At 39.7% G+C, this 25,781-nt stretch overlaps 1 long non-coding RNA gene across 1 annotated transcript in view; it reads left to right on the top strand.

Moving 5' to 3' along the window:
• The window catches only part of LOC128776537 (uncharacterized), a 50,577-nt gene that overhangs the window by 11,414 nt on the left and 13,382 nt on the right, over window positions 1-25,781 (top strand). The window contains exon 2 of the long non-coding RNA XR_008421662.1: window positions 13,219-13,298. This is a non-coding gene — a long non-coding RNA (uncharacterized LOC128776537). The remainder of the gene's footprint in view (window positions 1-13,218; window positions 13,299-25,781) is intronic.

The following is a 25,781-nucleotide window of genomic DNA, read 5'->3' as shown; positions in this document are numbered from 1 at the left end:
TGCCAAATCCAATGGAAACATTTCTGTCCTCACCTTATGTAACCTCAGCAACACTTGCCATGGTCAACCACAGCCTTCTGCTTGGGACACTCTTCTCTTTCGATATCCTCAGTACTATTTGGCTTCTCAGTTTAATATGTAAATGTTGGGGGGCCCTAGGACTCTGCGCCTAAGAGTCAAATGTTGCTGTGGCCCCTTTTCTTCATTTTGTACTCTATTTAGGGAATCTATTTCCTTCCATTTGTAGGTATCTCATCTTTGATCTGAAGACGCCTGAATCTATTTTCTTGGAACCCCCAAACACACGTATCCTGTTGCCTCATTTACATGTCCATACTGATAATTTATGGATATCACAAAAGTAAAGTCAAACTCTGAGCTCCTAATTCTTCCCAGTCTTATGATCATTATATGGCAAACGGCACCATCACCCACTTAGGTACTCAAGCCAAGAGTTGTTCTTAATTCCTCCATTTTCCTCACCCCACCCATTTATGTAATTCATCGGGCAGTTCTGTTAATTCATTCTTCAAAATAAGTCTCAAGCCTACCCTCTCCTCTCCATGTCCCCTGTTGCCGCCTTAGTTCAGTCCTACCAGCCCTTTTCATCAAGATGAATACCGTAGTCTCCCAACCAGAATAAGGGCTTCCCTCCTCCACGGGACTCAACACAGCAGTTAAGGTGAATTTAAAATATAAATCTGATTGGGTCTGTCACCACTACCTCATTAAATGAGTTTATGGCTTTTGTGATCTGTCCCTGCTTTTCCTGAGGCTGATACCTTCCCCTTAATCACCTCAGTCATAGTGCTTTCTTTTGGATCCTCAAATGTGACAAGCTTTAGTCCCTTTCTCCTCAGGGCTTTTGCACGTTATTCCTCTATCTAGAATGCTCTTTCCCTATCCATTCACAGGGCTAATGCTTCTGTCTTTAATTTTAAATTCCACCTTCTCAGAGATACTTCCCCTGAATACCCTCCCTAGGAGGGGGTGGGACCCTTCAATTATTACCTTTCCCATCTCTTGGCTGGGGTGGGGGTGGGGGGACAAAGCATGTGGGGGGAAGCAAAATCTTCACCATATTGGATATATGGGGCTTATTCTTTTGTTAAGAATTATAACCACCATTTGACTGGATAAGATTTTGTGATCTGTAATCTGACATGCATTTGCTCAAAAGCCATTATTCCAAAACACAATTGGGATCCTCACAGTATGTATCTGACCAGCCTTCCCAATCCACTTACCGGCAGCTATGCCACATTGATAAAGCTTGTATTTTGTTGAAGTATTCTACAATTAGCAATTATCATACTCTATACAGTTGTTTTGGATTCTAGTTCTTAATGATTCTGTTTTTGAGAATCCCAGTCCAGTTATTTAGGGATGAACGTGAATTTTATGTAGAAGATTGCCTCCATAAACGGAATGGGAAATGATATTTGCAAATGACATATCGGACAAAGGGCTAGTATCCAAAATCTATAAAGAGCTCACCAAACTCCACACCCGAAAAACAAATAACCCAGTGAAGAAATGGGCAGAAAACATGAATAGACACTTCTCTAAAGAAGACATCCGGATGGCCAACAGGCACATGAAAAGATGTTCAACATCGCTCCTTATCAGGGAAATACAAATCAAAACCACACTCAGATATCACCTCACGCCAGAGTGGCCAAAATGAACAAATCAGGAGACTATAGATGCTGGAGAGGATGTGGAGAAACGGGAACCCTCTTGCACTGTTGGTGGGAATGCAGATTGGTGCAGCCGCTCTGGAAAGCAGTGTGGAGGTTCCTCAGAAAATTAAAAATAGACCTACCCTATGACCCAGCAATAGCACTGCTAGGAATTTACCCAAGGGATACAGGAGTACTGATGCATAGGGGCACTTGTACCCCAATGTTTATAGCAGCACTCTCAACAATAGCCAAATTATGGAAAGAGCCTAAATGTCCATCAACTGATGAATGGATAAAGAAATTGTGGTTTATATACACAATGGAATACTACGTGGCAATGAGAAAGAATGAAATACGGCCTTTTGTAGCAATGTGGATGGAACTGGAGAGTGTGATGCTAAGTGAAATAAACCATACAGAGAAAGACAGATACTATATGGTTTCACTCTTATGTGGATCCTGAGAAACTTAACAGAAACCCATAGGGGAGGGGAAGAAAAAAAAAAAAAAAGAGGTTAGAGTGGGAGAGAACCAAAGCATAAGAGACTGTTAAAAACTGAGAACAAACTGAGGGTTGATGGGGGGGGGGAGGGAGGGGAGGGTGGGTGATGGGTATTGAAGAGGGCACCTTTTGGGATGAGCACTGTGTGTTGTATGGAAACCAATTTGACAATAAATTTCATATATTAAAAAAAAAAGAAAGACAAAAAAATAAAAAAAATAAAAATGTCTATCATCAGCACTGGGTATTGTATGGAAACCAATCTGACAATAAATTTCATATTAAAAAATAAAAATTAAAAAAAATTAAAAAAAAAAAAGATTGCCTCCATAGTAGACTATGTGGCTATTGCGCTGAATTTTGTAGTTGATGTTTACTAATGCTTTTAGGGGCACAAATATGTCTAGGCACCAGAAAATTTATGATAGAGATGATTCTTTTGTGAAAAAAGATAAGGATGGGACAATTATATATACATTTTTTCATAAAAGGGTATGTAGAAAAGGCATACTTATTTACTTTGGACAATATTTTCTATAGAGCTATATAGTTCTTTCCTAAATACTAGAAATAAATGGCATGAAAGCAGAGAGCTTATCTATATTTCTATGTTTAGAAAGGACTGACACTTAGTAGATTCTCAATAAATATGTGTAAGAAGAAAGAAGGAAGGAAGGAAGGTAGGAAGGAAGGAAAGGAAAGAAGAAGGAAGGGACAAGCTAATTAATCAAGGTACCACCAGTAACAAAAACATGCCGCTTCAGCTAAGCATTAAATGTGATAGTATAGTATTTATAGGCATAAATATTAGGACAGAAAAATGTATGTTCTGGCTTGAACTTTAAAAATGGAAATTTCTGTAAGGTCTAGATTGAAAGACAATCCTGGCCATTTAAGACATTTATTTCACATTTTCATTGTGCTTATTCCAGAAAACAATTGGTATAGATTTATAAAATCAAATGTAATAGAAATTAGGCCAATTAAAAGAGAAAACTAAGTCAATTAAAAAGAGTATAAAGATAAATGTGACCAGCACAAGAATGTTTTAATCACTGTTCTTGAGTGCTAAGTTTGGTCAAAATTTCCTAATAGGGTGTAGAAGGAAACATTGGATTAAGTAGTTTTTTATTTGTTTGATAAAAGAATAAAGACAATTTGTCCTAAAAGATATATTTTTTCTTTATAACTGATTTCAATATAATCACTTTCACTGATATTGGTTATTGTAGGATAATAATAATGTCTCTATATTTTTTGCAAAATACACAGTCATGTTCAAATGGATATTTCAACACTGACCCTTTATAAAACTCAAATGAAGGCATACAATGGAGACATTACTATAGAGCATATAAAAAGGAAATAATAAAAATATTTGCAAAATAGGCTCAAATTCTCAAAAGTGCATAGCAAACACAAAGTAAATACTGTTACCACTATAACTTATTACTACTTCTGCTATTACAGCAGCTTATGAGGCATTAAATGAGGATCCCAAACGTGTAATGCACTATAGTGGGGATCATTCCTGTGCTATTTAAGCAAATAGTTGGCAAGGATCACTACTAGATAGAAAATAAAAATATATGCCCATATACATATACATATTCATATACGTGTTTGTTTTGTCTATATTTAACTTTCTTGCCAACTATAGGAGTGGTCTTGGGGATTTGTTTTTAAAGTTTTTTTTTTTTTTATTTTTGGAGTGAGAGAGAGCATGAGTGGGGTAGAGGCAGAGAGAGAGAATTCCAAGGAGGCTCTGCTCTGTAAACACAAAGCCAGACAGGGGGCTCAAACTCACAAACCATGAGATGACCTGAGCTGAGATCAAGAGTCAGACGCTTAGCCTACTGAGCCACCCAGGTGCCTTACTCTTAAATTTTACTTCTCAATTCACATCCTCAGATTTATTGGTGATGATAGTTGCAGGAAAGAGAACATTCAAATCATTTAGGTCCAGATCTCAAACTTTGGAATAAACCATTATTCTCAACCCTGGCTACATGCTGGAATCACCTAGGAAGGTTCTTTGTTTTTTTTTTTCTTTTTGTATAATAGCTGCAGAGATTTGGATTCAGTTGACCTGAGTTAGGGCTCTGATGATGGTAATTTTAAAAGCAATCCAGGTTGGGGCGCCTGGGTGGCTCAGTCGGTTGGGCGTCCGACTTCGGCTCAGGTCACGATCTCGCGGTCCATGAATTCCAGCCCCGCATCAGGCTCTGTGCTGACAGCTCAGAGCCTGCAGCCTGTTTCAGGTTCTGTGTCTCCCTCTCTCTCTGACCCTCCCCCACATGCTCTGTCTCTCTCTGTCTCTCTGTCTCAAAAATAAATAAATGTTAAAAAAAAATAAAGTAAAAGCAATCCAGGCTGAGAACCATGGATAATTTGGATAACTAAGAAAGAAAGAAAAGAAAAGAAAAGAAAAGAAAAGAAAAGAAAAGAAAAGAAAAGAAAAGAAAAGAAAAGAGAAAAGAAAAGAAAAGTGAGTATTTAAAACAATAATAATGGGTAATAACTGTTATACCTCAACTCCCACAATGGTCAGTGTTCATAATTAGCTAAATAATTTCCTGAACTTTACCGAAATTAGGTGTGTTATATAAGTTTTTAAATGGCAGCTAAAACTGTATAGAATTTAAATAGTTTACAAAATACTGTTAAGGTGACAAAAAGAAAATAAACACTGGCCTATGAATAAATAAATACAAATTGAGTTAGAAATATTTTCATTTAAAATAAATAAGATGAAACTAATAAAAACATGCAAAGTGTAAAATATTATGAAGCCTAGCTTAATATGAGGGAGGCAATAAAGAAACATAAAGCTATTATAAAGACAATTTTAAGAAACTCAACAGGCTATATAACTAAAATCTACACAGATCATTTCCAATTAATAGGAGTGAGTGAGTGAGTGTGTGTGTGTGTTCTTGTGAATAGTATAGTTGACCATTTATCACACAGTAACTTCTGTGGGCTGGCCAGTGATTTACTGTGTATTTCAACTCTTGCTGTATTTGGCATGGCTACACTAAATTGAATAATCTTTAAAACCAGGTATTCCAAAAAGAAAGAGAAAAATCTCATTATCTGGTGTATAGACAAAAAAGGAAAGACAAATCATGTCATCTAGTTACCCAAAATAGAAGTCTCTTGGGTGCCTTTGTGGCTCAGTTGTTAAGCATCTGACTTCGGCTCAGGTCATGATCTCGAGTTCATGGGTTTAAGTCCCACATCAGATGAGCTCGAATCCTGCTTTGAGTAAAAACATGAGCCCCTCTGCCTGTGAGCCTAGCTTCTCTTTCTCTTTCTCCTTCTCTCTCTCTCTCTCTCTCTCTCTCTCTCTCTCTCTCTCTCCCCCTTGCTCACTTGCACCCTCTCTCTCAAAGAAAAAAAAAAAAGTCTCTCATGGGTCAAGGCCTATATGGAAAAATGTATGTTATGGAAGATCCAATGCTCAGGTTCTACCATGGTTCAGGTTCCCAACTTTTAGATCTTGTGAAGATTTGAGGAGTCCGATTGTCAGGATATCGCTGTGTCAGGACAGATGAACAGCAACCATCAGCTGCCTCAGTGTGTCAGACATTTTCAGTGCCCTGTTGCCTCCCACCTACAGCCTCTTGCTGGTCCCTTTTCCTGACACATTGGAGAGGAGAACTTAATTTCACTGATTAAATCTCTCTAGGACTCAGGAAGAGGAGATGTGATCTAACCAACAGTTGAATTTACTATTTTATATTACTGAGGGACATGCGTTTAATGAGTCAGAGACAGAGTTGGTCCACTGGACTGAGTCAAAGCAATTTAAATTCACATCACACTGTGGATCTAAATAATAGAGACTTTGACCCTGGGGAGGAAAAACATCTGCAGGTGAAACATTCCTTGTAGAGACTGAAACCTTCTCCAACACTTTTTATCCCAACCTCAATTATTATATGATTACAAATAATAATAATAATAATAATAATAATAATAATAATTGTTTGCTTAATTTAAAAATTGTTCACCACATCATTCAGAGAATTTTAATTTCGTTGTTTAGGAAAAGGAGTCACCATGTATGATCATATAATACAAATTAACTATCCTTAAAGTATAGGTTAGCCCATCTTCTCATTTTTGAGTGAAAATGGAAGTCCCTAGGAAGTCCCTAGGAATGATATACAAAAACTGTAATTACCAGTGATACGGCTCACAGAAAAACTTGTTGAGGATGTAATTCGAAGGTAAAAAAAAAAAAAAAATCAACATTTGGAATGAGACTGTACACGGCTCCCTACACAAAGTTGCCATTGAATATTAGCCAAAATCTGGAACACTCTTAGATAGGAAACCTACCAAATAGCTCTGCTGGTGCCCATCTTATAGGTCCTATATCTCACACAAGACAAGTTTATTATCTGCACCTAGAGAACAGTACAATCTGTTGGAGGTTTAAGGAATCGATAAATAACAGTCTTTCCACTCAAGATTAAAACAAATTGAGGGGTAGACTAGGATCCAGACAGGTGGAGGCAGTATCTTAGCTTTATTACTGGTAAAAAAAAAAACAAAAAAAAACTCTTTGGAGAATGTAACTGTATTTGTTATGATAAGTAATGCTGTTTTGTTAAAAAACCAACCCCAAAATCTTAGTAGCTTAATACAACAAAAGTTTATTTCTTGCTCATGTGAAATCCATTAAGGATGTTCCTGTTTGGTAGGTGCCCATCAATATGGTTGGTCATTCAGTGATCTTCCATAATGTGACTCCATCATCCTCTAGGGTTTTGGAACATTCTCCTGAAGTCTCTACTTCCGGTCAATAGGCTGGAAAGAGAGACTGTGAAAAACTACACAGGAGGTTTTTATGAGCTAGTAGTGGAAGTGGCTCACATCAGTTCAGCTCACATTTGGTTGCCTCAGCCACGAGGCCTGACCTAACACTAAGGAAGACTGGGAAAGCGGGGAATTCAGTCTAGTTCTATGTCCAAAAGCTAGAGGAAATGGGTTTTGGTGAAAACATAGCAGTCTTGGCCAAAGTAGTGCGATCTCAGCCAAGTGGGCCTGCTAACATCTCCTCCCTGTGGTAAGCCAGCCGATTCACCCCTTAAAGAACAAGAGAACATCCCTGCAGGGTAGACCTTGCCTCACTGAAGCTCACAGCATGGCTGAGGGAGACACGCAGACCACACCCTCTCTGTAGGCAGGCAGATTCCAAAGAGTGGAGAGGAAAGGGTTAATGGTACATTACTAATTTTTTCTTCCAATCTCATCAGTCAGAGACAGGGAGAAGAGAGACTCAAGGAATGCTGCTCCAGAAAAATCATGCCCCTTGGAAATAGCTTTTATTCTACCCTGGCCTCCCTGACACAGCTGCCTGAGTAATCCTGCTAAAACAGAAGACCGGTAGTGTCAGTCCTTTGCTCAAAAGCCTCCAGTGGTGTTCCATCTCACTCAGGGAAAAAGGAAGGTTTTCAGAATGCCCTATGTGGCCCCAGTCAACGTCCCTACATCCCTGTCCCCATGTCCCTTCACATCCTCTTGGTTCACTCCACTGCAGCCACACAGGCCTCCTTGCTGTTCCCTGTGGATGCCTCTCACCTCAGGGTCTCCTCACTGGCTGTTCCCTCTGGAAAGCTGTTCTCCAAGGTATCCAAGTGGCTCACCACCTCACCTTCTCCAGACCTTGTTCAAATCTTTGCTTCCCTGTTCACTTCATTGAAAATGGATACTTCTCCTCTTATATTATCCACTTCCTTTCCTGCTCTTCCCCCTCTCTCATATTGATCTCCATTTAACATAGTATACAGTTGATTTCATTTAGTCTTTCTCCTCTCCTTCTTACGCTCCCACCACCAGAATTTAAATTTTAAGAGGGCAGGGATTTTCATCTGCTTTCTTTACTGTTGTAACTCTAGGACCTGGATTAGTTCCTGGACTATAGTACACACTCAGTAAACAATTCTGGAATGAATGAATGAATGAATGAATGAATGACTCAGGTATATTAAATTAATTTTTGTATTGTTTGATTTGCAAATAAGCTTTGGTTTTTTACAGTTGTCAAAGAATTGTAAAAATAGCACAGAAGAAACCCAGTTTTATACTTAAACATATGTAAACAATGTTATGACAAGAGTAACTTAAGTCAACACTTAATTTTTTGAAATACACTATTCTAGGTAGGTTGATAATAATCTGGAAGAATCAGAGAGTTGCTGTAATATTAGAATTAGGAGAAAACTGAAATATTATCTAACCTAACATTTTACCTTGAAACAGAATACAGCAATTCCAGCATTATGGGAGTGGTTTTGTTTGTTTATTTTAAATTTTTCTGTGCCCCTTGGGTGCCAAATTTTCAGGATTTTGTGTAAGGGGCATGATTTTCTTAATCTTTATAACATTGGTATTTACAAATAATTTGAAATTCCCTGATGAAGGCGATGTGTTGCCATGATAAAATGAAATTCTTCACAGAAAATTCAGAAATGAAAAGCTGTTCTAATGGATTTAACAGATAGATATTGTTGGGAAATATTTAATTCTCGGAAATAAGCATGATGTCAGTCTGCCAAGTGTCCTTTTACAAATCTTTCATTTCTGTCCAAAGAAATATGTAGTTTAGTAACAGGGATAAAATTGTCATTTACTCAATTTTAACAATGGCTTTTATGCAATTAGTCCGTCTCAAGCAATTTGGGAAATGCTGCTATGAATCATTAGAAATACATGAAGGTTTGAACTGTGAAGTTTTATTAGAGAATTATATTATGCTACAGGGACTCTTCAGTGGGTAACACAATGTCAAGATGAAAGCCACTTAGGAATTCAGTTCTATTGCCTGTGTCACTGGAGGGTGGGTTGAACACCCACACGGTGAAATTTTGCTAGTTATATGAAAGGAAAACATGAGAATTCCTTTTTAAAGTTATTAAGTTTTAACATAGCTAAATAATTAGTCTAGGAGGGAATAGTCTGCCCTCTTGAAATAATGAATATGGACTGTCTATTATTTCAGTCTGTGATGACTTTAATATAACACATTGCAAATCACAAAATGTCATCCATTTGTTCTTTTACTATTTAGTTATTTATATGTATCAAAATAAAGTGAAATTTATTCACAGGAAGCGTTGCCCTCTATTTTGCTGATGTAGATAATGGATCTCACTATAAATTATGTAGTAAGGTCTTCCCAGCCCTTCGATTTGCTCTATCCTCATTTTTAGGGCCAATTCTCAGTTTTATTCTGCTCTATAAGATGTTTGAGATACACTAACCACTTCTGGGGGATTAAAAAAGGGCAGTTCAAACTGTATTTTTGTTATTAGGATAAACTTCACTTCATGCTGCACATATATGTAATATCCTGTGATGAGAAGCACTTCAAATTAGCCTGTGAAAACAATTCTAGGCTGTGTTTTTGAATAACCAAAAGCATGTCCCCAGGAATCATTCACAACATCTTAATTATACACTTTGCTTACAGTATGCATAATTATATTCTTCTTTTCCTGTCTTAGGCTGAGAAAGTTTTTCAATTCTTACAAATGCTGGGGGTGTACTGTCATTAAAAATGTCAAAGCACTATCAGGAGAAGTTGGTCGGAGTTAATGCAAGTTATGGGCTGAGTTGTGTCCCCCACCCCACCCCCCAGAGTCACATATTGGAGTCCCAAACTCCAGTACCTAAGAATGTGTCTGTGTTTAGAGAAAGGGTCTTTAAAAGGGTAATTCAGTTAAAATGAGGTCATTAGGGTGAGCCCTAACCCAATCTGACTGATGTCCTTATAAGAAGAGGAAATTTGGACACAGGTACAGAGGGAATACCTTGTAAAGACACAGGGAGAAGATGGTCATCCATAAAGCAAGGAGAGAGTCCTCAGAAGAAACCACCCCTGCTGACACCTTGATCTTGGACTTCTAGATCCCAGAACTATAAGACGACAAACTTCCATGTTGAAAGCCACCCAGCTTCTGGTACTTTGTTCTGGTAACTCTAACAAACTAATACTTAATAAAACAATAAAGGTAAAACACCTTCAGTTGTTTTACGCCAGAAGATAGTGGTATAGTAGATTAAGAATAGTCTAGAAGTGCCTGGGTGGCTCAGTTGTTGAATGTCAACCCTTGGTTTCAGCTCAGGTCGTGATCTCACATTTCTTGAGTTTGAGCCCCACATTGGGCTCTGCTCTGACAGCAGGGAGCCACTTGAGATTCTCCCTCTCCCTCTCTCTGCCCCTCTCCTGCTCACGTGCATGTGCACATGCTTTCTGTCTCTCTCAAACAAAGTCAAAAAATAGTCCAGAGGGATGTAAGATCTCCATGACCTATTTTTCTATTGGTTTCCCAACCGCATTGTGGTGTTGCTTAGAGCAGAGATGATGTCTAATTTGTCTTTGAACCCCCTGCTCTTTGCACAACAGTGGGTGCTCCTACATCCCTAATGAACAGATCAATAGTTCACTGGGGGAGATGTGCGGCAATGACACTCTGTGTGTTCAGATGTGGTTTAATGCAGGGTTGAGAGAACAGGCTCTGGAGCAAGATTGCCTGAGGTTGAATCTCTGGTCTGCCCCGTACGAGTCATCTGCTCTTGGACAAGTGTCTTTATCTCTCTATGCTTCTGTGTCCCCGTGAGTAAAACAGAGATCATCATTACATCTGCCTCATCAGTTTGCTGTAGTAAATGAGTACACACTTAGAATGGTTCCAGGCACAAAAAAAAAAGACACCCAGGAAGTCTTTGCTATTAAATTAGTTATTTCGAGTAGGTCCGGAGAGCATGTGACAGAGACAGCTCTGCCTCAATCGTTGACATATACCAGGATTCTGGGTCTGGTGACAGTGCTATCAGTTCTTTGGCCAAATTCCAATTTTTGTCCTTCCCAGTAAGCAGCCAAATCCTCCCCACTGTGGGAGAGGAACTGGCTTTTATAAAGCCAAAAAGGAACTTTGCAGCCTGCATAATAAAGAGCAAGGTCATTCTGCCCTTCCTTCACCTGTCTGTAGCTCCACACTGTCATGTTAGGGTCACTAAGGCAAGCAGTTGTCTCCATTGACTGGTAGTGACTTTAGATCAGAAGCATAAATATTGGGGGACTGGAGAGAGGTTGAGAGGAGTCAGAGAACGCACATACTTACACATAAGTCAAGGCCAAAATCTCTGCCTTGCTTGACCTCCTTGCAATCCTGGTATATACCGAGAGAGAGAGAGAGAATATGCCCACCTGCAGCAGAAAACTTAAGCAGTGGTACTTAAAATGCAGTCCACAGACTTGAGTTCAAAGGGGACATAAATTAATAGGTGAATTTAATTTGGGGAAAGCTTGGGTTAAAAGGTGAGCTCTTGGCAAGTTAGGTTGGATGAAAGAATATACATTGGTAAAGACAAGGAATAGAAAAAAACCACATTCAATGAGAACCTATGTTTCAGATGCAATATCTCATTGGATCCAATCAATAAGCCTAAAGGTAAGTAGAGGTAACCACCTCCATGCCTGGTATCTAGGGACGGGAGATAGGAACTGCATGCCTGTTCACAAGAATAAATGCTGAGTGATGTCATCCTTCATCCTACTCAGATATTGTACCACTACCTTCTCCTTCATAAAGGTTTTTGTTTTGCTGAACTTCTGTTGTTCCACTAATGTGAGAATTATGGTGTACATTATATGCAACTGTAACTCTCTGAGAATCCTCTATGGATGATTGAAAGAAAGGAACCCGTGGGGTATCTGGGTTGCTCGTTCGGTTAATGCTCTGACTCTTGATTTTGACTCAGGTAATGATCTCAGGGTTGTGAGATCGAGTTCTGCGTTGGGCTCTGTGCTAGGTATGAAGCCTTCTTAAGATTCTCTCTCTCTCTCTCTCTCTCTCTCTCTCTCTCTCTCTCTCCCCCTCTGCCCCTCCCCTGCACATGCTTGCTTTCACTTTAAAAAAAAAAAAAAAAAGGAAAAGAAAGAAAGGAACCCATTGAGGTCCAGGTTATTTCCAAGCCTAGGGGCCCCAGAGGGGCAACACCTTGTGAAAAAGGTAAGGATGCCTTCAGCAGCAACTCATGTAATTTCCCAGTAAAAATAACTTTAAAACAATGGGCTTAATAGCTCATGTGACCTCCAGAGCTGGCTAAGTCCACAGTGTGACATTGCTGTCAAGGACCCAGCAATGTCCTTTCTGCCCCTCTGCTCTGCCCCCTTTAGGGTGTCATCATGTTTCCTCTCATAGACACAAACAGTTGCAGAAGTTTCAGGTGTCACACACAAACACAACACTATCCCTTCAAAAACAGGCGTGTGTATTTCTCATAGATAGCATGCAAAATCTTCCCTAGCATGGCCATGCATGCTGTTGCCCTCAAGAAGACCTAGGTTGGCTGGGGCGCCTGGGTGGCTCAGTGGGTTAAGCGTCCGACTTCGGCTCAGGTCATGATCTCGCAGTCTGTGAGTTCGAGCCCCGCGTCGGGCTCTGTGCTGACAGCTCAGAGCCTGGAGCCTGTTTCAGATTCTGTGTCTCCCTCTCTCTGACCCTCCCCCGTTCATGCTCTGTCTCTCTCTGTCTCAAAAAAAAAAATAAACGTTAAAAAAAAATTTTTTTTTTAAATAAAAAAAAAAAAAAAAAAAAAAAAAGAAGACCTAGGTTGGGTCATATAACCATGGCTAAATCCAGTCACTGAGGAGAGTCAAAGTATGACTGACGTAGCCACTAGTGGTGCATAGTACACAGGAGGGTGCACCCCAGAACAAAACTGGGGCTCTATCAGTAAGGGCGACTAGGGAAAGAAGCGACAGCCAATGGTGTCCACCTCTGAATTCACCAGTCTAGAAGGACTTCATGTGATTTTTTTTCCTCCGTCCATTCAGAGTTGACTTCCTATTTTAGCCTTTAGAAGGCAATCTATTACTCTTCGTTAGCCTGAATTGCTCTGCTGCCCATCCCTATATTGATCCCATGTATCTCAACTTTATTGACTTGTTTATAAAAACTCTAAGGAAGGAACCATGCGTGATAATAACATATGACCTCCTCCTGTTTGCAGTGTGCATCATAATATAAAGATGGCTTCTACCTATAGTTTCATGGTTACTCAAAACAGCGCTGTGAGAAGATCAAGACCAGGTAAGTCACAAGGGGTCTTGTCCAGAGTCAAACAGCTTTCAGTTTCTTGTATTTGCTCTACAGCTCATGTCTTCTGACTCTTTGCCCAAGGTTATCCCCTCCATTGAACAGAGTGGTGTTCAGCACATATTCGTTAAATAAATGGATTCACATTTAAAATCTGGGGAAGTGTGCACATCACTTACTGTTTTTTGGACTTTGAGAAAATATAAAGCACTACACTGTAACAAAATTGCCACTGGAGGTCGCTGTTATTTCACAAAAGGAGAATTTTTTTTTTTTTTTTTTTTTTTTTTTTTCAGAAAGAACAGCCTGCTCCTATCTTAAAATGCCAAGCAAAATGATAATGGTGGTTGTTACATAACATTCCCTGACTTTCCAAGGCTTTTGGAATAGAAAGCTCATGCTTAGCGTATTTAGTGTTAACATTTACCAAACACTCTGCTGACTGACATAGCTAATCTTTTTCTGTGGCGTTTCCTCTAATTTATAATTACCATTTCTTTTTTACAGTGTAAAGATGGTGGGATTATTTCGTACATAGAAAATTTCTTTCCTCAACGTTGGATTTCTGCCTTGGTATATTCCCAAGGAAGGGCCATCTATATTTCCCGTGGGTATAATTTGAGAGACATTTAGAACTCAAACCCTCTTTTCACCTGGGCCACCCTTACAATTTGTTCACAGATATCTTAAGTTTCATCATTAGCTCTCGTTCCTTCTCATTAAGTTTTTGCACCCCCACTTTGAAGGCCTGTGCTCCAGGATGGCATTTCCAAAGTCAGAGTTCCTCAAAATGTTTAAGGCATGAAACATGCGGTAAAAAGGAGGGTTCTTCAGTCAAGTGGCATTGGGAAATGCTGCAAAAAATAAGTCCCATTTGCAGCTGCAAAACCTGATTAGCAAGTTAAATGAAGAGAAATTCAACAGCAAACAAACCCTGGGTGTAACGTTAACAAGGCTTCCAAATTTTTTGAGCAGAGGTCAACACACTTCTGTAAAGGACCAGATAAGGAAGTATTTTAGCCTTTGTGGGTTATCCTGGGTCTCTGATGGAACTTTTCAAATCTGCCATTGTGACAGGAAGGAGGCTGTGGGCAGTGTGCAGATGAACAAGTGTGACAGCGCTCCAATACGACTTAGTTTAGAGACAGACAGTAGATCATGTAATTTTCACATGTCATGAATTACTGATATATTGATTTTTCTCCCCCACCATTTAAAAAGCTTAAAGCTTGCAGCTCTATGACTTTTGTATGCACAACATTTATATGACTTGTGCAGCACAACAGGCAGTGGGCCTCATTTGGCCAATGAGCAGAGTTTGCTGACTCCCGCTTTAGACCACAAACTTACTTTCCTTACGTTTTAATTTTTCATGTGGCATTTATTAAGACTGAAGATCTATAAGAATACACTTTGTCAAAGAGTGGTAGCTAACTCTTGTGATTTGTTTTTTTTCAACCTAACAGCCTGCTTGCTTACTTAAGATATTAATAGGGGGAAAGCATGAGAAATCAAGGACTCTTTGGGTGGGGAGTCCGAGGAAGGCACGGTCCTCTCTCTGCCCACAGTACTGTTTCACTTAGTTCCGGTCCTAGAGCAGGGGTATGTAGAGAAACTTCATTAGGTCATGTCACCCCGGGGCCAAGGCTTGAAGAGCTGGTGTGCCTCCATCATCTTTATCGCCCCATTCAGAGCCACGTGACCCCACCGTTAGCTAGTACAGCCTCCAGATGGAAGCCACCTTGATGGACATTGGCTTGTTTTCAATTTTTAATATTGTAAACAATGTTGTGACCCATAGGCTATATTCCTGGATCTCTTTTTAGATCTACTGCTCCCTTAAAGAAATGACCCAGGACCCTTGTATCCAAATGTTCTTTCCCTATGCTTGTGGAAGCTGGGTTCCAGTACAGGAGCATCAGCATCATCCGGCACCTTGTTGACGATCCAAATTGGCAGTCCTCCCCCAGATCTAGGGTCCAGCAATCCGTGTTTTCATAAACCCTCCAGGTTATCCTGATGTGGGCTAAACTTTGAAAAACCACTGTTTGACAGCCACCACACAGGACGTTCTATGAGATAAGGAAAAGAAAGTCTGAAAGCTATCATGGATTATTTGGCTAAGGCAAAACAGCTGTTAAAAAATAAGAATTGAAAGTAAGCCTGCTGGAAAGAGATGATGAGGAATTAGAAATCTGCATTTCAGCAGAGATGCTGGTGGGTATCCCAAGTGTTCTATAATTGTGTAAATCTAAAAGTACATAATAGTAAGATGTCTTCGCAAAGAAAAATAAGAATGGGTTGTAAAACTTTGCAAATGAAATCACTTTTAAAACTTTGCAAATAAAAATACATCACCTCACGGAAAAACGTAAAATAACAAAATTAATTAACTTCTCAACAGATATTTCTTAGGCAATTTTTTAGCAGTTATAATTTGGTAAAGAATCAAAGTAATTCATTTAGGAAGGAGAAAAGAGAAATTCTCACAGGTTGACTAGCAGGAAAAGGTCCGAGAATCACAATAAAAAAGGTTAATGTTTAATTTAAAAACAAGTTTTTTTTTTCTACATTTTTTTGTCTACATTTGAAAGCCTGTGACAGGTGGTTTCCTTTTTTCAGGGGGGTAGGGAATCTTCCAGTCTTATTTTATTCATTTATTTTTGTATGGAAGTGTAATTGACACACACTATCTTGCTAGTTTCAGGTGTACATCCTAGTGATTCAGTATTTTTATACATGATGAGATGACACCACCATATGTCTAGTTACCATTGTTCACCAACATGGTTATTACGGTATTATTGACTAGATTTCCTGTGCTGTACCTCACCTCTCCATGACTTATTTTATAACTGGAAGTTTGTACCTCTTAATCCCCTTCACCTATTTTGCCCAGCCCCCAGTCTCTCCTGACAGTTTGTTTCCTATATCTGTGTATCTCTTTCTGTTTTGTGGTGTGGATTCATTTGTTTTGTTTTTTTAGATTCCACATTTTATTTTTTTATTAGAAAATTTTTTATAAGTTTACTTATTTATTTTCACAGACACAGAAGATAGTGCTCTCAGGGGAGGGGCAGAGAGAGAGGGAGGGAGAGAATCTCAAGCAGGCTCCACACTGCCAGCATAGAGCCTGATGTGGGGCTTGATCTCCCCAACCATGAGATCATGACCTGAGCTGAAACCAAGAGTTGGATGCTTAATGACTGAGCCACCCAGGCACCCCTAGACTCCACATTTTATTTTATTTTTTTTAATTTTTTTTTTTAACATTTATTTATTTTTGAGACAGAGAGAGACAGAGCATGAACGGGGGAGGGTCAGAGAGAGGGAGACACAGAATCTGAGGCAGGCTCCAGGCTCTGAGCTGTCAGCACAGAGCCCGACGCGGGGCTCGAACCCACGGACCGCGAGATCATGACCTGAGCTGAAGTCGGCCGCTTAACCGACTGAGCCACCCAGGCGCCCCATAGACTCCACATTTTAAAGGAGCAAGTCTGGTGTGAGATTCATGACAGGGCTAGACTGAGCACCAACACCTTTTGGAGTAAATTTCTCCTTATACTCGGTGTTATTCTCATCTTCCTTTGAGCTATCTATTTGAGTTTGGATCAACTTTAAGTGATTACATTTAGTTCTCTAATTGTTTGTTATTATACTCATTTTTACCTTTTAGGTCTAACCTGTGGGGGGGGGGGTTGTTGTTGTTTTTTTCAATATTTGCCATTTATTTCCTTCTGACATTTATAAAGGTGATTATAGTTCCATACCTTTACAAGAACTATTTAGTTTGTCATATGAGGCATTCAACATATTTTCCTAATCTCTGTGACCTCGAAGGTCCTCATTTCCTAAAACTCCGTGATTCTACAGTTTCCAATTTGTGCTGTAGTTCTGAGATCCCAGGACGCAAAATAAAGGAGATGGATGAATTTGTTAAGAAAAGCATTTCAGAAATAAGAATCCCAACATTAATATTTATTTTGCACTCAACTAAACACGAATCTAGATTTAGGGATGGTTCACTGCTCATATAATTAAGCTAATGTTACAGAACTGCGGAATCATGAGTCTGCAAATGAAAAGAAATGGAGATACTAAATCAAATCTAGAGTTAATGAGCCTTTTCAGGCTTCATCGTGTTAAACAATATATTCCATTATTATAAATATTTGTAACAGTTGTAAATCAGATGATATACGATGCATTGATGAACACACTTTGGACCAAGTAGCCTGCAATTTCACAGTTATTTTGAGGAACTTTATCATATAGATGACATTTACTCCATGTCTTGCTGCACCTGTGGATGACTTTTTATTGTGACATGAATCACCATATAATGCTTGGATGGCTGAAGGTTGCCTCTAGAAATCAGAGCTGTCAGAATCCATTTTTACACAACAGATTGAAAAAATAATAAAAAGTAACTCCTTTAATTCACACTTATTATTTCTCTTATTGTGATACAGTTCCTACTCTGCTTAGGAAAGTGAAATCTATAAAGATGTTTTTTTTCTGTCTCTGCAAAGAAGAGTCTATTATCAAAGCAATCAAAAATGACTCTGATTATTTTTCCTAAGAGAAAGTCATAACTTTTATTTTGATTTTCAAAATCCATTATAGTGGGATTCTTGGGGAGGCTTCCATATAGGGATGCTAAAACAGTCAGTAAATAATCTCATTTTGGAAATGGCCCCAAGAAGCAAGTGGCAAATCACCTCATATGTCAACCGGCTTCAGAGTGTTCCACACAATAATCAAACATTCATTCTTGTTAGAACCTGATTTTTGTGAGTAGGGGTGTCAGAAAGACAGCAGGGTCTCCCAATTCTGAGTCTCTCCCCCAGTCAGATAACCTTGTTGGATAACTTTTTTTTAGAACATAACACTTAATGTATGTTATGTACCAAGCACTGTGCTGGAAGCTGAGGATACAAAGAAGAGCAAGCTATAACCCTTCTTTAAGAAAACAACAGTGTCCTGCACAAATGTAATCTTGAGACAGTCATGTGAATGTTAGGGTAAGGATGTACACAGTCTGTTCAGGAAGCAAGGAGAAAGATTTCAACCCAAGGCTGTAAAGACTGGCTTGCAGGAGGGGGGCTTGCAGGAGGAAGGCTCCCTTCCCTCCAGCCCATTCAGCATGGTACTGGCATTGTGTAGCAGAACCAGAACTTGCCCCTAGATCTTTCCAGTGCTCTTTTAAAATTTTTTTAATGTTTATTTATTTTTGAGACAGAGAGAGAGAGAGAGAGAGAGAGACGCAGAGTGTGAGCAGGAGAGGGGCAGAGAGAGAGAGAGAGAGAGAGAGAGAGAGACAGAATCTGAAGCAGGTTCCAGGCTCCAAGATGTCAGCAAAGAGCCCGATGAGGAGTTCGAACTCACAAACCATGAGATCATGACCTGAGCCAAAGTTGGATGCTTAACTGGCTGAGCCACCCAGGCACCCGCCCCCCACCCCCCCCACCCCAGTGCCCTTTTTATGAACAAAGATGCCTCTTGGGAGATATTACCCTCCTTCACAGTGGTCTATGTAAGGATTGACCCATATAGTGGAATCTCCTTATTGGTGAATTTGGTAAAACTTTTTTTTTTTTTTCCCAATAAAACATTTTTGATGACAGGTAGGGATTTTCACACTTGCCTGTGACTAAACAGGGAACGGTACAATTGAATCTGCTTTTCTCTCAATTCATCTGTTTCCACATACCTCTTAGGGCTGCTTTAAGACCTTCTCTGAGTACAGGGATGGATGGTGAATTTCGAGGCTCCGTACCACCTTAGATCAAATGGGTTAAAATGTATGTATCCATATCCCACATTAAATACAATTTACATATAACCATAAAGCAACTGAACTGAATTGCAGCTGACTAGTTGACAACGAGGTTTATTTTGTAGATATTTAATTAATTTTTTAAATGTTTATTTATTTTGAGGGAGAGAGAGACACAGCGCGAGCAGGGGAGGGACAGAGAGAGGGGGAGACACAGAATCTGAAGCAGGCTCCAGGCTCTGAGCTGTCAGCACAGAGCCCGATGCGGGGCTCGAACTCACAGACTGCGAGATCATGACCTGAGCCGAAGTTGGACGCTTAACTGACTGAGCCACACAGGCACCTCTGTATATTTTTTAATGTTTATTTATTACTGAGAGAGAGAGACACAGGGCACGAGTGTAGGGAGGGCAGAGAAAGAGAGAGACACAGAATCTGAAGCAGGCTCCAGGCTCTGAACTGTCAGCAGGAAGCCCGATGCAGGGCTCTACCTCACGAACTGCGACATCATGACCTGAGCCGAAGTCAGACATTTAATCGACTGAGGTGTCCCGATATTTAATTAAATGGTGTTAAGTTATCCCCCTGTGTTTTGGAATAATTTTCTTTAGGTTTCAGACATATCCCCATGTCCCTGGGAAAGCTTATTGCTGGTAGGTACATGCCTGTCCTGCCCAGGTACCTCTTTTCCTGTGATCATCTAGCCCTGCTTAGAATGAGTTAAAATACTTAAATTAAATTTTCATTATATGCTCTTTAGTATACACTATATAATAATGTACATATTATTTTATACCTATATATAAGATTAATGTTTTAATTAGCAGTTGCCACAATAATGTTCTGCAGTGAAGAACCACAAAATCTCAGTGGCATACAATAGGCTTTTATTCTTTTCTCATGAGTTTGCTGATGAGCTCTGTGTAACATACTTCTCATCTTTCTCCTGGGACCATAGCTGTGCTAGCATGAGCTTCTCCTGTTGATGGCAGAGGTGTGAGAGAGCAAGTGTAAACTCATGAGCCCTCTTGAGACCCAGACTTGGAACGGGTACAGCCACTTCTGTCTATATTTCATTAGCCAAAGCAAGTCATAAAAGTCAAGGGGAAGAGAAATATACTTTCTCCACATCAAGGTCGTAGCAAGAGTGTGGATGTGGATAAGGGTGAAAACTTGGGGCCAGTAATTGAATCTACTAAGTCACTGCCAACCTATGCAATGTCTCCTATGCACTGTGAGTGAGCAAAAGGATTTGAAAGATGTATGCTCACCAATTGACCTTAAAACCCATACCTGTAGGAGATGTGACCCAACTGTCCCTCCACCAGCTGGTGAGCCATGTGCCCATGATGCCACATCACCAAAGTGAACTTCCTGGGTTGGAGTTACCTTCCTCTATGCCCAGGATAACCACACTCATATGGACATGAAGTATACTGTGGCCAAAGCTGGATTTAAGAAGATCAGGATATTCATTTTACTTTAAAGTTAAAGGCATGGTTTCCAAGGAAAAGCTGTCTCTACCAGCTCGTTGCCTTGAGACAGACAATGACTACCTTTCTGTACCAGATATCAGTTGTGTTGCCCATAATGGCCCTATTTCCTTTAAAAGTCTTTCCCTTATCTTCAGCTAATCCTTGATGCTTTGATCAGTTATTGCCTGTTACTTTATTGATGGCTTAGACACTGGCTTTATGCTGGGTTGTGGGGAATTAGGTTCTACTTGCATAAATAAGTTATAAAAAAAGCTTAGGGCAGAAAGTCACCACCATGGGGCTAAAGTGCCTGAGGATAGCTAGCAAGATATTGTAATTGGGTCACGAGTAACTTGTTACATCACCTGCAGGAAATCACTTTCCATCTGAGACCAATATACTCTTGTACTTTGATCACAAATTCCACTTGCCCTCCAGACCCTTTGCTTCTTACACACACAAGTGAATGACTACCTGATTGTTTTCTCCTTGTTCACGTGTGTAAGATCTTGTTTTCCTCACGTTCACCACGTGGGTAATATCTTGTGAGCTCAATAAATATGGAAATGAAACCCCTGTTCGGGTCTCTTGTCTCCTCTCAGACATTAGCCTCTCTCATATTCAATTCTGCATCTGCTCTCTTGCCGGACAAGAGAGAACTCCAGACTCATCATCTGCAACACTGGGTACCTTTATAAATTTTTGATTATGTGTTTATTTATTTTCATTGCACATATCCTGTACATTTACTGTAAAATATTAAATACATAGATAAGGAAAAAGAATAAAGTGCTGTGTGCTTTATGCATATCATTTCAAATACTCCTCACAACAATTCTGCAAGATAGATATTGTTTGGCCCATTTGACGGAAGAGGAAACTGAGGAACAGTGAGATAAAGGAATTTGCCTAAGCTGACAAGGCTGGTAAGTGGCTGTTGGAATCTTCTGGCTCCATAGCCATCATACTGTGTTACATAGTGCTCATTTACTGCATACAATTCCTCTACCTGGAGCTCCATGGTATCTTTATTTTATTTCCTTAAGCCTTTAGTTAATACAAACAATAAGTACATTCTCAGTATAAAAATTTAAACAATGTAGAAATATTTAGAGTAAAAAAGTGAAAGTTCACTGTCAAAATCCCCAAATATCTCCTTCCCTGGAGATAACTACTGTTGTCAATTTGGAGTGAATTTTCCCTGGTATTGTCTTATGATTTAAGAAATGCAGTTTATATTTTGTGGATGTGTCTCTACATGTGTATGGGTATGTATGCGTGTACTTTACAGAAAAAGAGTCATATTATACCTACTCTTCTACACAATTTGTATTTCTTGCCTAACGTTTAATTTTAGAGACATGTCTGTGGCAGTGTGTTAGTTAACTCTTGTACCCATTTTGCCACTCTTCAATAATGAAAGGTTTATTTTCTGGGCATATACTGTTCAGAATAAAATGACGTTTTCTACCCTTCCTAACAGCTAGGTGTGGCCACCTGACTAAATTTTGGGCACAAGGGTGTATATGGGAGTGTTGAGACAGATCTTAGTTCCCTTCTTTAAGAGAAAATTGCCATGTGCTGTTTGAGCCTTTCCTTCTTCGTCCTTTTTTCCACTCTGCTGTCTGCAAAGCCGATGACGCCATCCTGAGCTGCAGGGCTGGGACCGAGCACAACAGAGCAATAAGATACAGAGGTCCATGTGTCCACACCATAGAGCGACATATCAGTTCTGATCCTCCTCTCTTTGTTTCAAAGAGAAATGTATCTCTATTCTGTTAAAGCCACTGGTATTTTGAGGTCTTCTGTTGTTTGCAACTGGTCTTAATCCTAGAATCCTAAGTGAGTTGCAGCAAGTGGCCGAACCAAAGCATGTTCCACTGTCCTACTAGAAGTGCTTAGGTGGTGGACAGCAAGGAATCAACTATTAATGGCTAGAAAGCTCATGACCCATATTTAGTTCAGTGGTCCCTACTGAATCTTGAAAGGCAGACCATAAGCTGACAGACGCAGTAGGGTTAGGAGACAGGAAGAAACCACAGAATGTTGATGGCTACGTTCTCTGCCTTCTGGGTGCAGCGAAGTCCCACTTGAGAGAGATGAGCCCAGATCAGAGAGATCTAGCAGGAATACAGCTCCACTCTGGATGGCCTGTCTGCCTGGAATCTTCCATCTAAGTTGTCTCATTGGTTACCTGGGACCCTATATAATAGAAAAATGGTGTACCCCCAAATGGAGAAGTTATAAGCGATGACTCTGAAATAACAGCTACAGCAGGAAGTAAAATCCCCAAGTCCTTTCAATCATGTTCTGCTAAGAGTTTCCTGACAAAAGATGGAAGCCAGCCCTGGGGCAAAAGATCCAGCTTACACTGATTGTTTTCCAAGCTGTCAGTTGCAGAAGGATTGTCAGAAGGCCTCAAGGTGGCCAAAATCAAGCTGAGCAAAAGGAGCGGGCAGAATACCGCAAGTAGGAATGAAAACTGCAGGCTCTGTAGTTCAGTCTGGAGCCAGAGTGCTGAGATCAAACCTCTTAGCTGAGCAATCCTGGAAAATTGCTTGATCTCTCCACTCAACCAAACTGATTGAGCTCCTATTATTTTGCCAAGTACCATTCATGGGCTGCGGACAACGTGACTGTTGTGGGTGTTGAGTTCCAGTGAGAGGAGAGAGAGAGTTATTAAGCAAACAAATAAACTAACATGGTAATTACAGATAGTAGCAAGTGGTAAGAAGCTAATGAGGGTGACAGAGAGTGTTATCAGTGGCTATCACATCCAAGGAAAGGTTCAGATTCTACATTACTTCTAAAATCCTTCTGTGTTACTCATTACAGTGGTTTAAGGGAGCATTGCGACAATGTTTCCCACTTGAATGCAGAACCAAATGAGAGATAAAGCAAAGGGGTCAGGGCGATCCCACTCAGATGTCAGACTTATTACTGAGAAAAGCTAGTTTCGAGCACATGGCGTGGTCGATGACAAAAACAGGCTTTGGAAAATGGAGCCTCAGAACTAGACTAAGTTTCTTATCCAGACATTGGGATGGGACACTGCTAAAGAAACTACAATTCACTCAATTAAAACAATTTTTTTAATGTTTATTTATTTTTGAGAGACTGAGAGAGACAGAGCGTGAGCAGGGGAGGGGCAGAGAGAGAGGGAGACAACAGAATCCAAAGCAGGTTCCAGGTACTGAGCTGTCAACACAGAGCCTGACATGGGGCTCAAACTCAACAAGCCGTGAGATCATGACCTGAGCTGAAGTTGGATGCTTAACCGACTGAGCCACACAGGTGCCCCTCTCAGTTTAACAATAAGGCCCAAAGCAGGTAAAAATCTGATGAAAAAGAACCTCCACCATAGACTACTGCAGATTATATTTTTAGTACCTTCAAGGAATATAATTCATAAATATTTCCTTGTCTTTTATCTTGATAACAAGCAAAGCAGCCCATTCAGGGCCTTGTGTTCCCAACGTTTTATGTCACAAGTGCAAAACTTTTAACTCTCCTAAGTGTTCTCTACTAAATCTGCTCATGTCTGCTGGTTTTAGAAGTCAAGGATTAATACAAAATACAAGATATAAGAAGTTTAATTCTCCAATGTCATCAGTGATAATCTATAGTTACATATGGAACTAGGAATCTCACAAAAGGGGCAGTAACCTGGACTTAGGTTGTGTGTAATTGTATGAAAAGGAAGATTACAATGCTCACTTTGAAATGTTTCTAATTCCCTCCATTAAACCCACTTTAGAGATGGAAAAGTTTAGTCTTGGCTCTTTGCTGCTCCATTCTGATACATCCTAAACCTAAGTCCATGTTTCTACTGAGGATAATAGGGGCTGGTAACATGCCAGCATTACAGATAAGGTCCACTGGTGTGGGAATGTAATCTGGACCTCCCCTGTACCTTTCCTCTCTCGTGATACAGCCTCGAATGTACATTAATATCAGGGCAGAAAACTATGGCACAGGGTATTTCATTGTCTAGGACTGTCAAACTTGCCTAGGAAGCCAATTTCTCTTTAAGAGAATTTCCACAATCTCGATGCATGTGCTGACATTCTCTTTCCTGGGTGTATTATTCCTCACACTCAGTTCTTGTTCTTTTTTCTCTGACATTATAGAAGAAAATTAATGGAACAGAATAAATTAGGAGGCCTGGTGCTTTATCATCTTAACTGTTCAGCAAACTTAATTGATACCTTGGGGAGATCAGGAGGTTCTTGCTGATAACTCCTTTAGAACAAAGGGCTTTTTACGTGTTTTTGTTTACTTTTATGTTCTATTTACCGTAAAGAATCTCGTATGGTTATGGTGATGTATAAATAATAAATGCAATAGCAAATATGATAAAGTTTTGGGGAGACATGACAACTTTATCCTTTTCAAATTAAACTGCAAGATTTTGTCCCAAAATTATCTATACAACTGACAAACTTGGTCATTTGATTAGATGTAAGTAAACTAAAAATCTCTAGGTTTCATTAAAATTTCTAGAATATTTGTAACATTGAAAAGTAGTTCTTAGAAAGGCTGTGGAAATTCCCTTTCAAAAGTGTCTGAAATAGGATTTCTTTATTTGAGGATCATTAGGGCTAAACCTTAGATAGGTATTTTCTCAATGTCTGTTGCAACCTGTGTGTGTGTGTGTGTGAGAGAGAGAGACAGAGAGAGAGAGAGAGAGAGAGAGAGAGAGAGAGAGGAAGAGAGACAGAGAATAAGTGCATGCATATAGCTGCTTTTTCTTAAGAACTGAATTAACAACTAGCATATTGGAGGCTTTCTAATCTAATTTGAGGTCCATACCTGTATCAAGGTTAAAAATGATCATTTTCTAAATGAGTGACAAAGAGTAATCTTTGTGCTTTAGATTTACAGGATTAATTTTCTCTTATATTCTGTTTTTCCCGTGTGAGAGATGTGTCAGAAAGAATAAGTTCTGGAGAAATTTTAGGGCAAAAAAGAAGGGGATGCTTGTCAATTGCTCAAAATCATCAGCTGACAGGCCCCCTTGTTATTCACTTACAGTCTTCAGCTTAAAGAAGATGAGTTCTGTGGGGTTCACAGGGGGAGGAGGGTGCCCATGTCAAGAGACTAGAGGTACAGCCAAAGCTTTGAACTTGTGCTCTTGAGGGGCCAGGGCAGGTCCAGTTCTTGTGGATGTCAGTTTAAGCTCTTCAACTGCCTTTCTTTCTTTCTTTCTTTCTTTCTTTCTTC

This window comes from Panthera pardus, unplaced genomic scaffold, assembly GCF_024362965.1.
Source record: "Panthera pardus isolate Hobbes unplaced genomic scaffold, ASM2436296v1 HiC_scaffold_13, whole genome shotgun sequence".
NCBI lineage: Eukaryota > Metazoa > Chordata > Mammalia > Carnivora > Felidae > Panthera > Panthera pardus.
The sequence above is the reverse complement of the archived record's forward strand: the minus strand, read 5'-3'. Positions and strand labels throughout refer to the sequence as shown.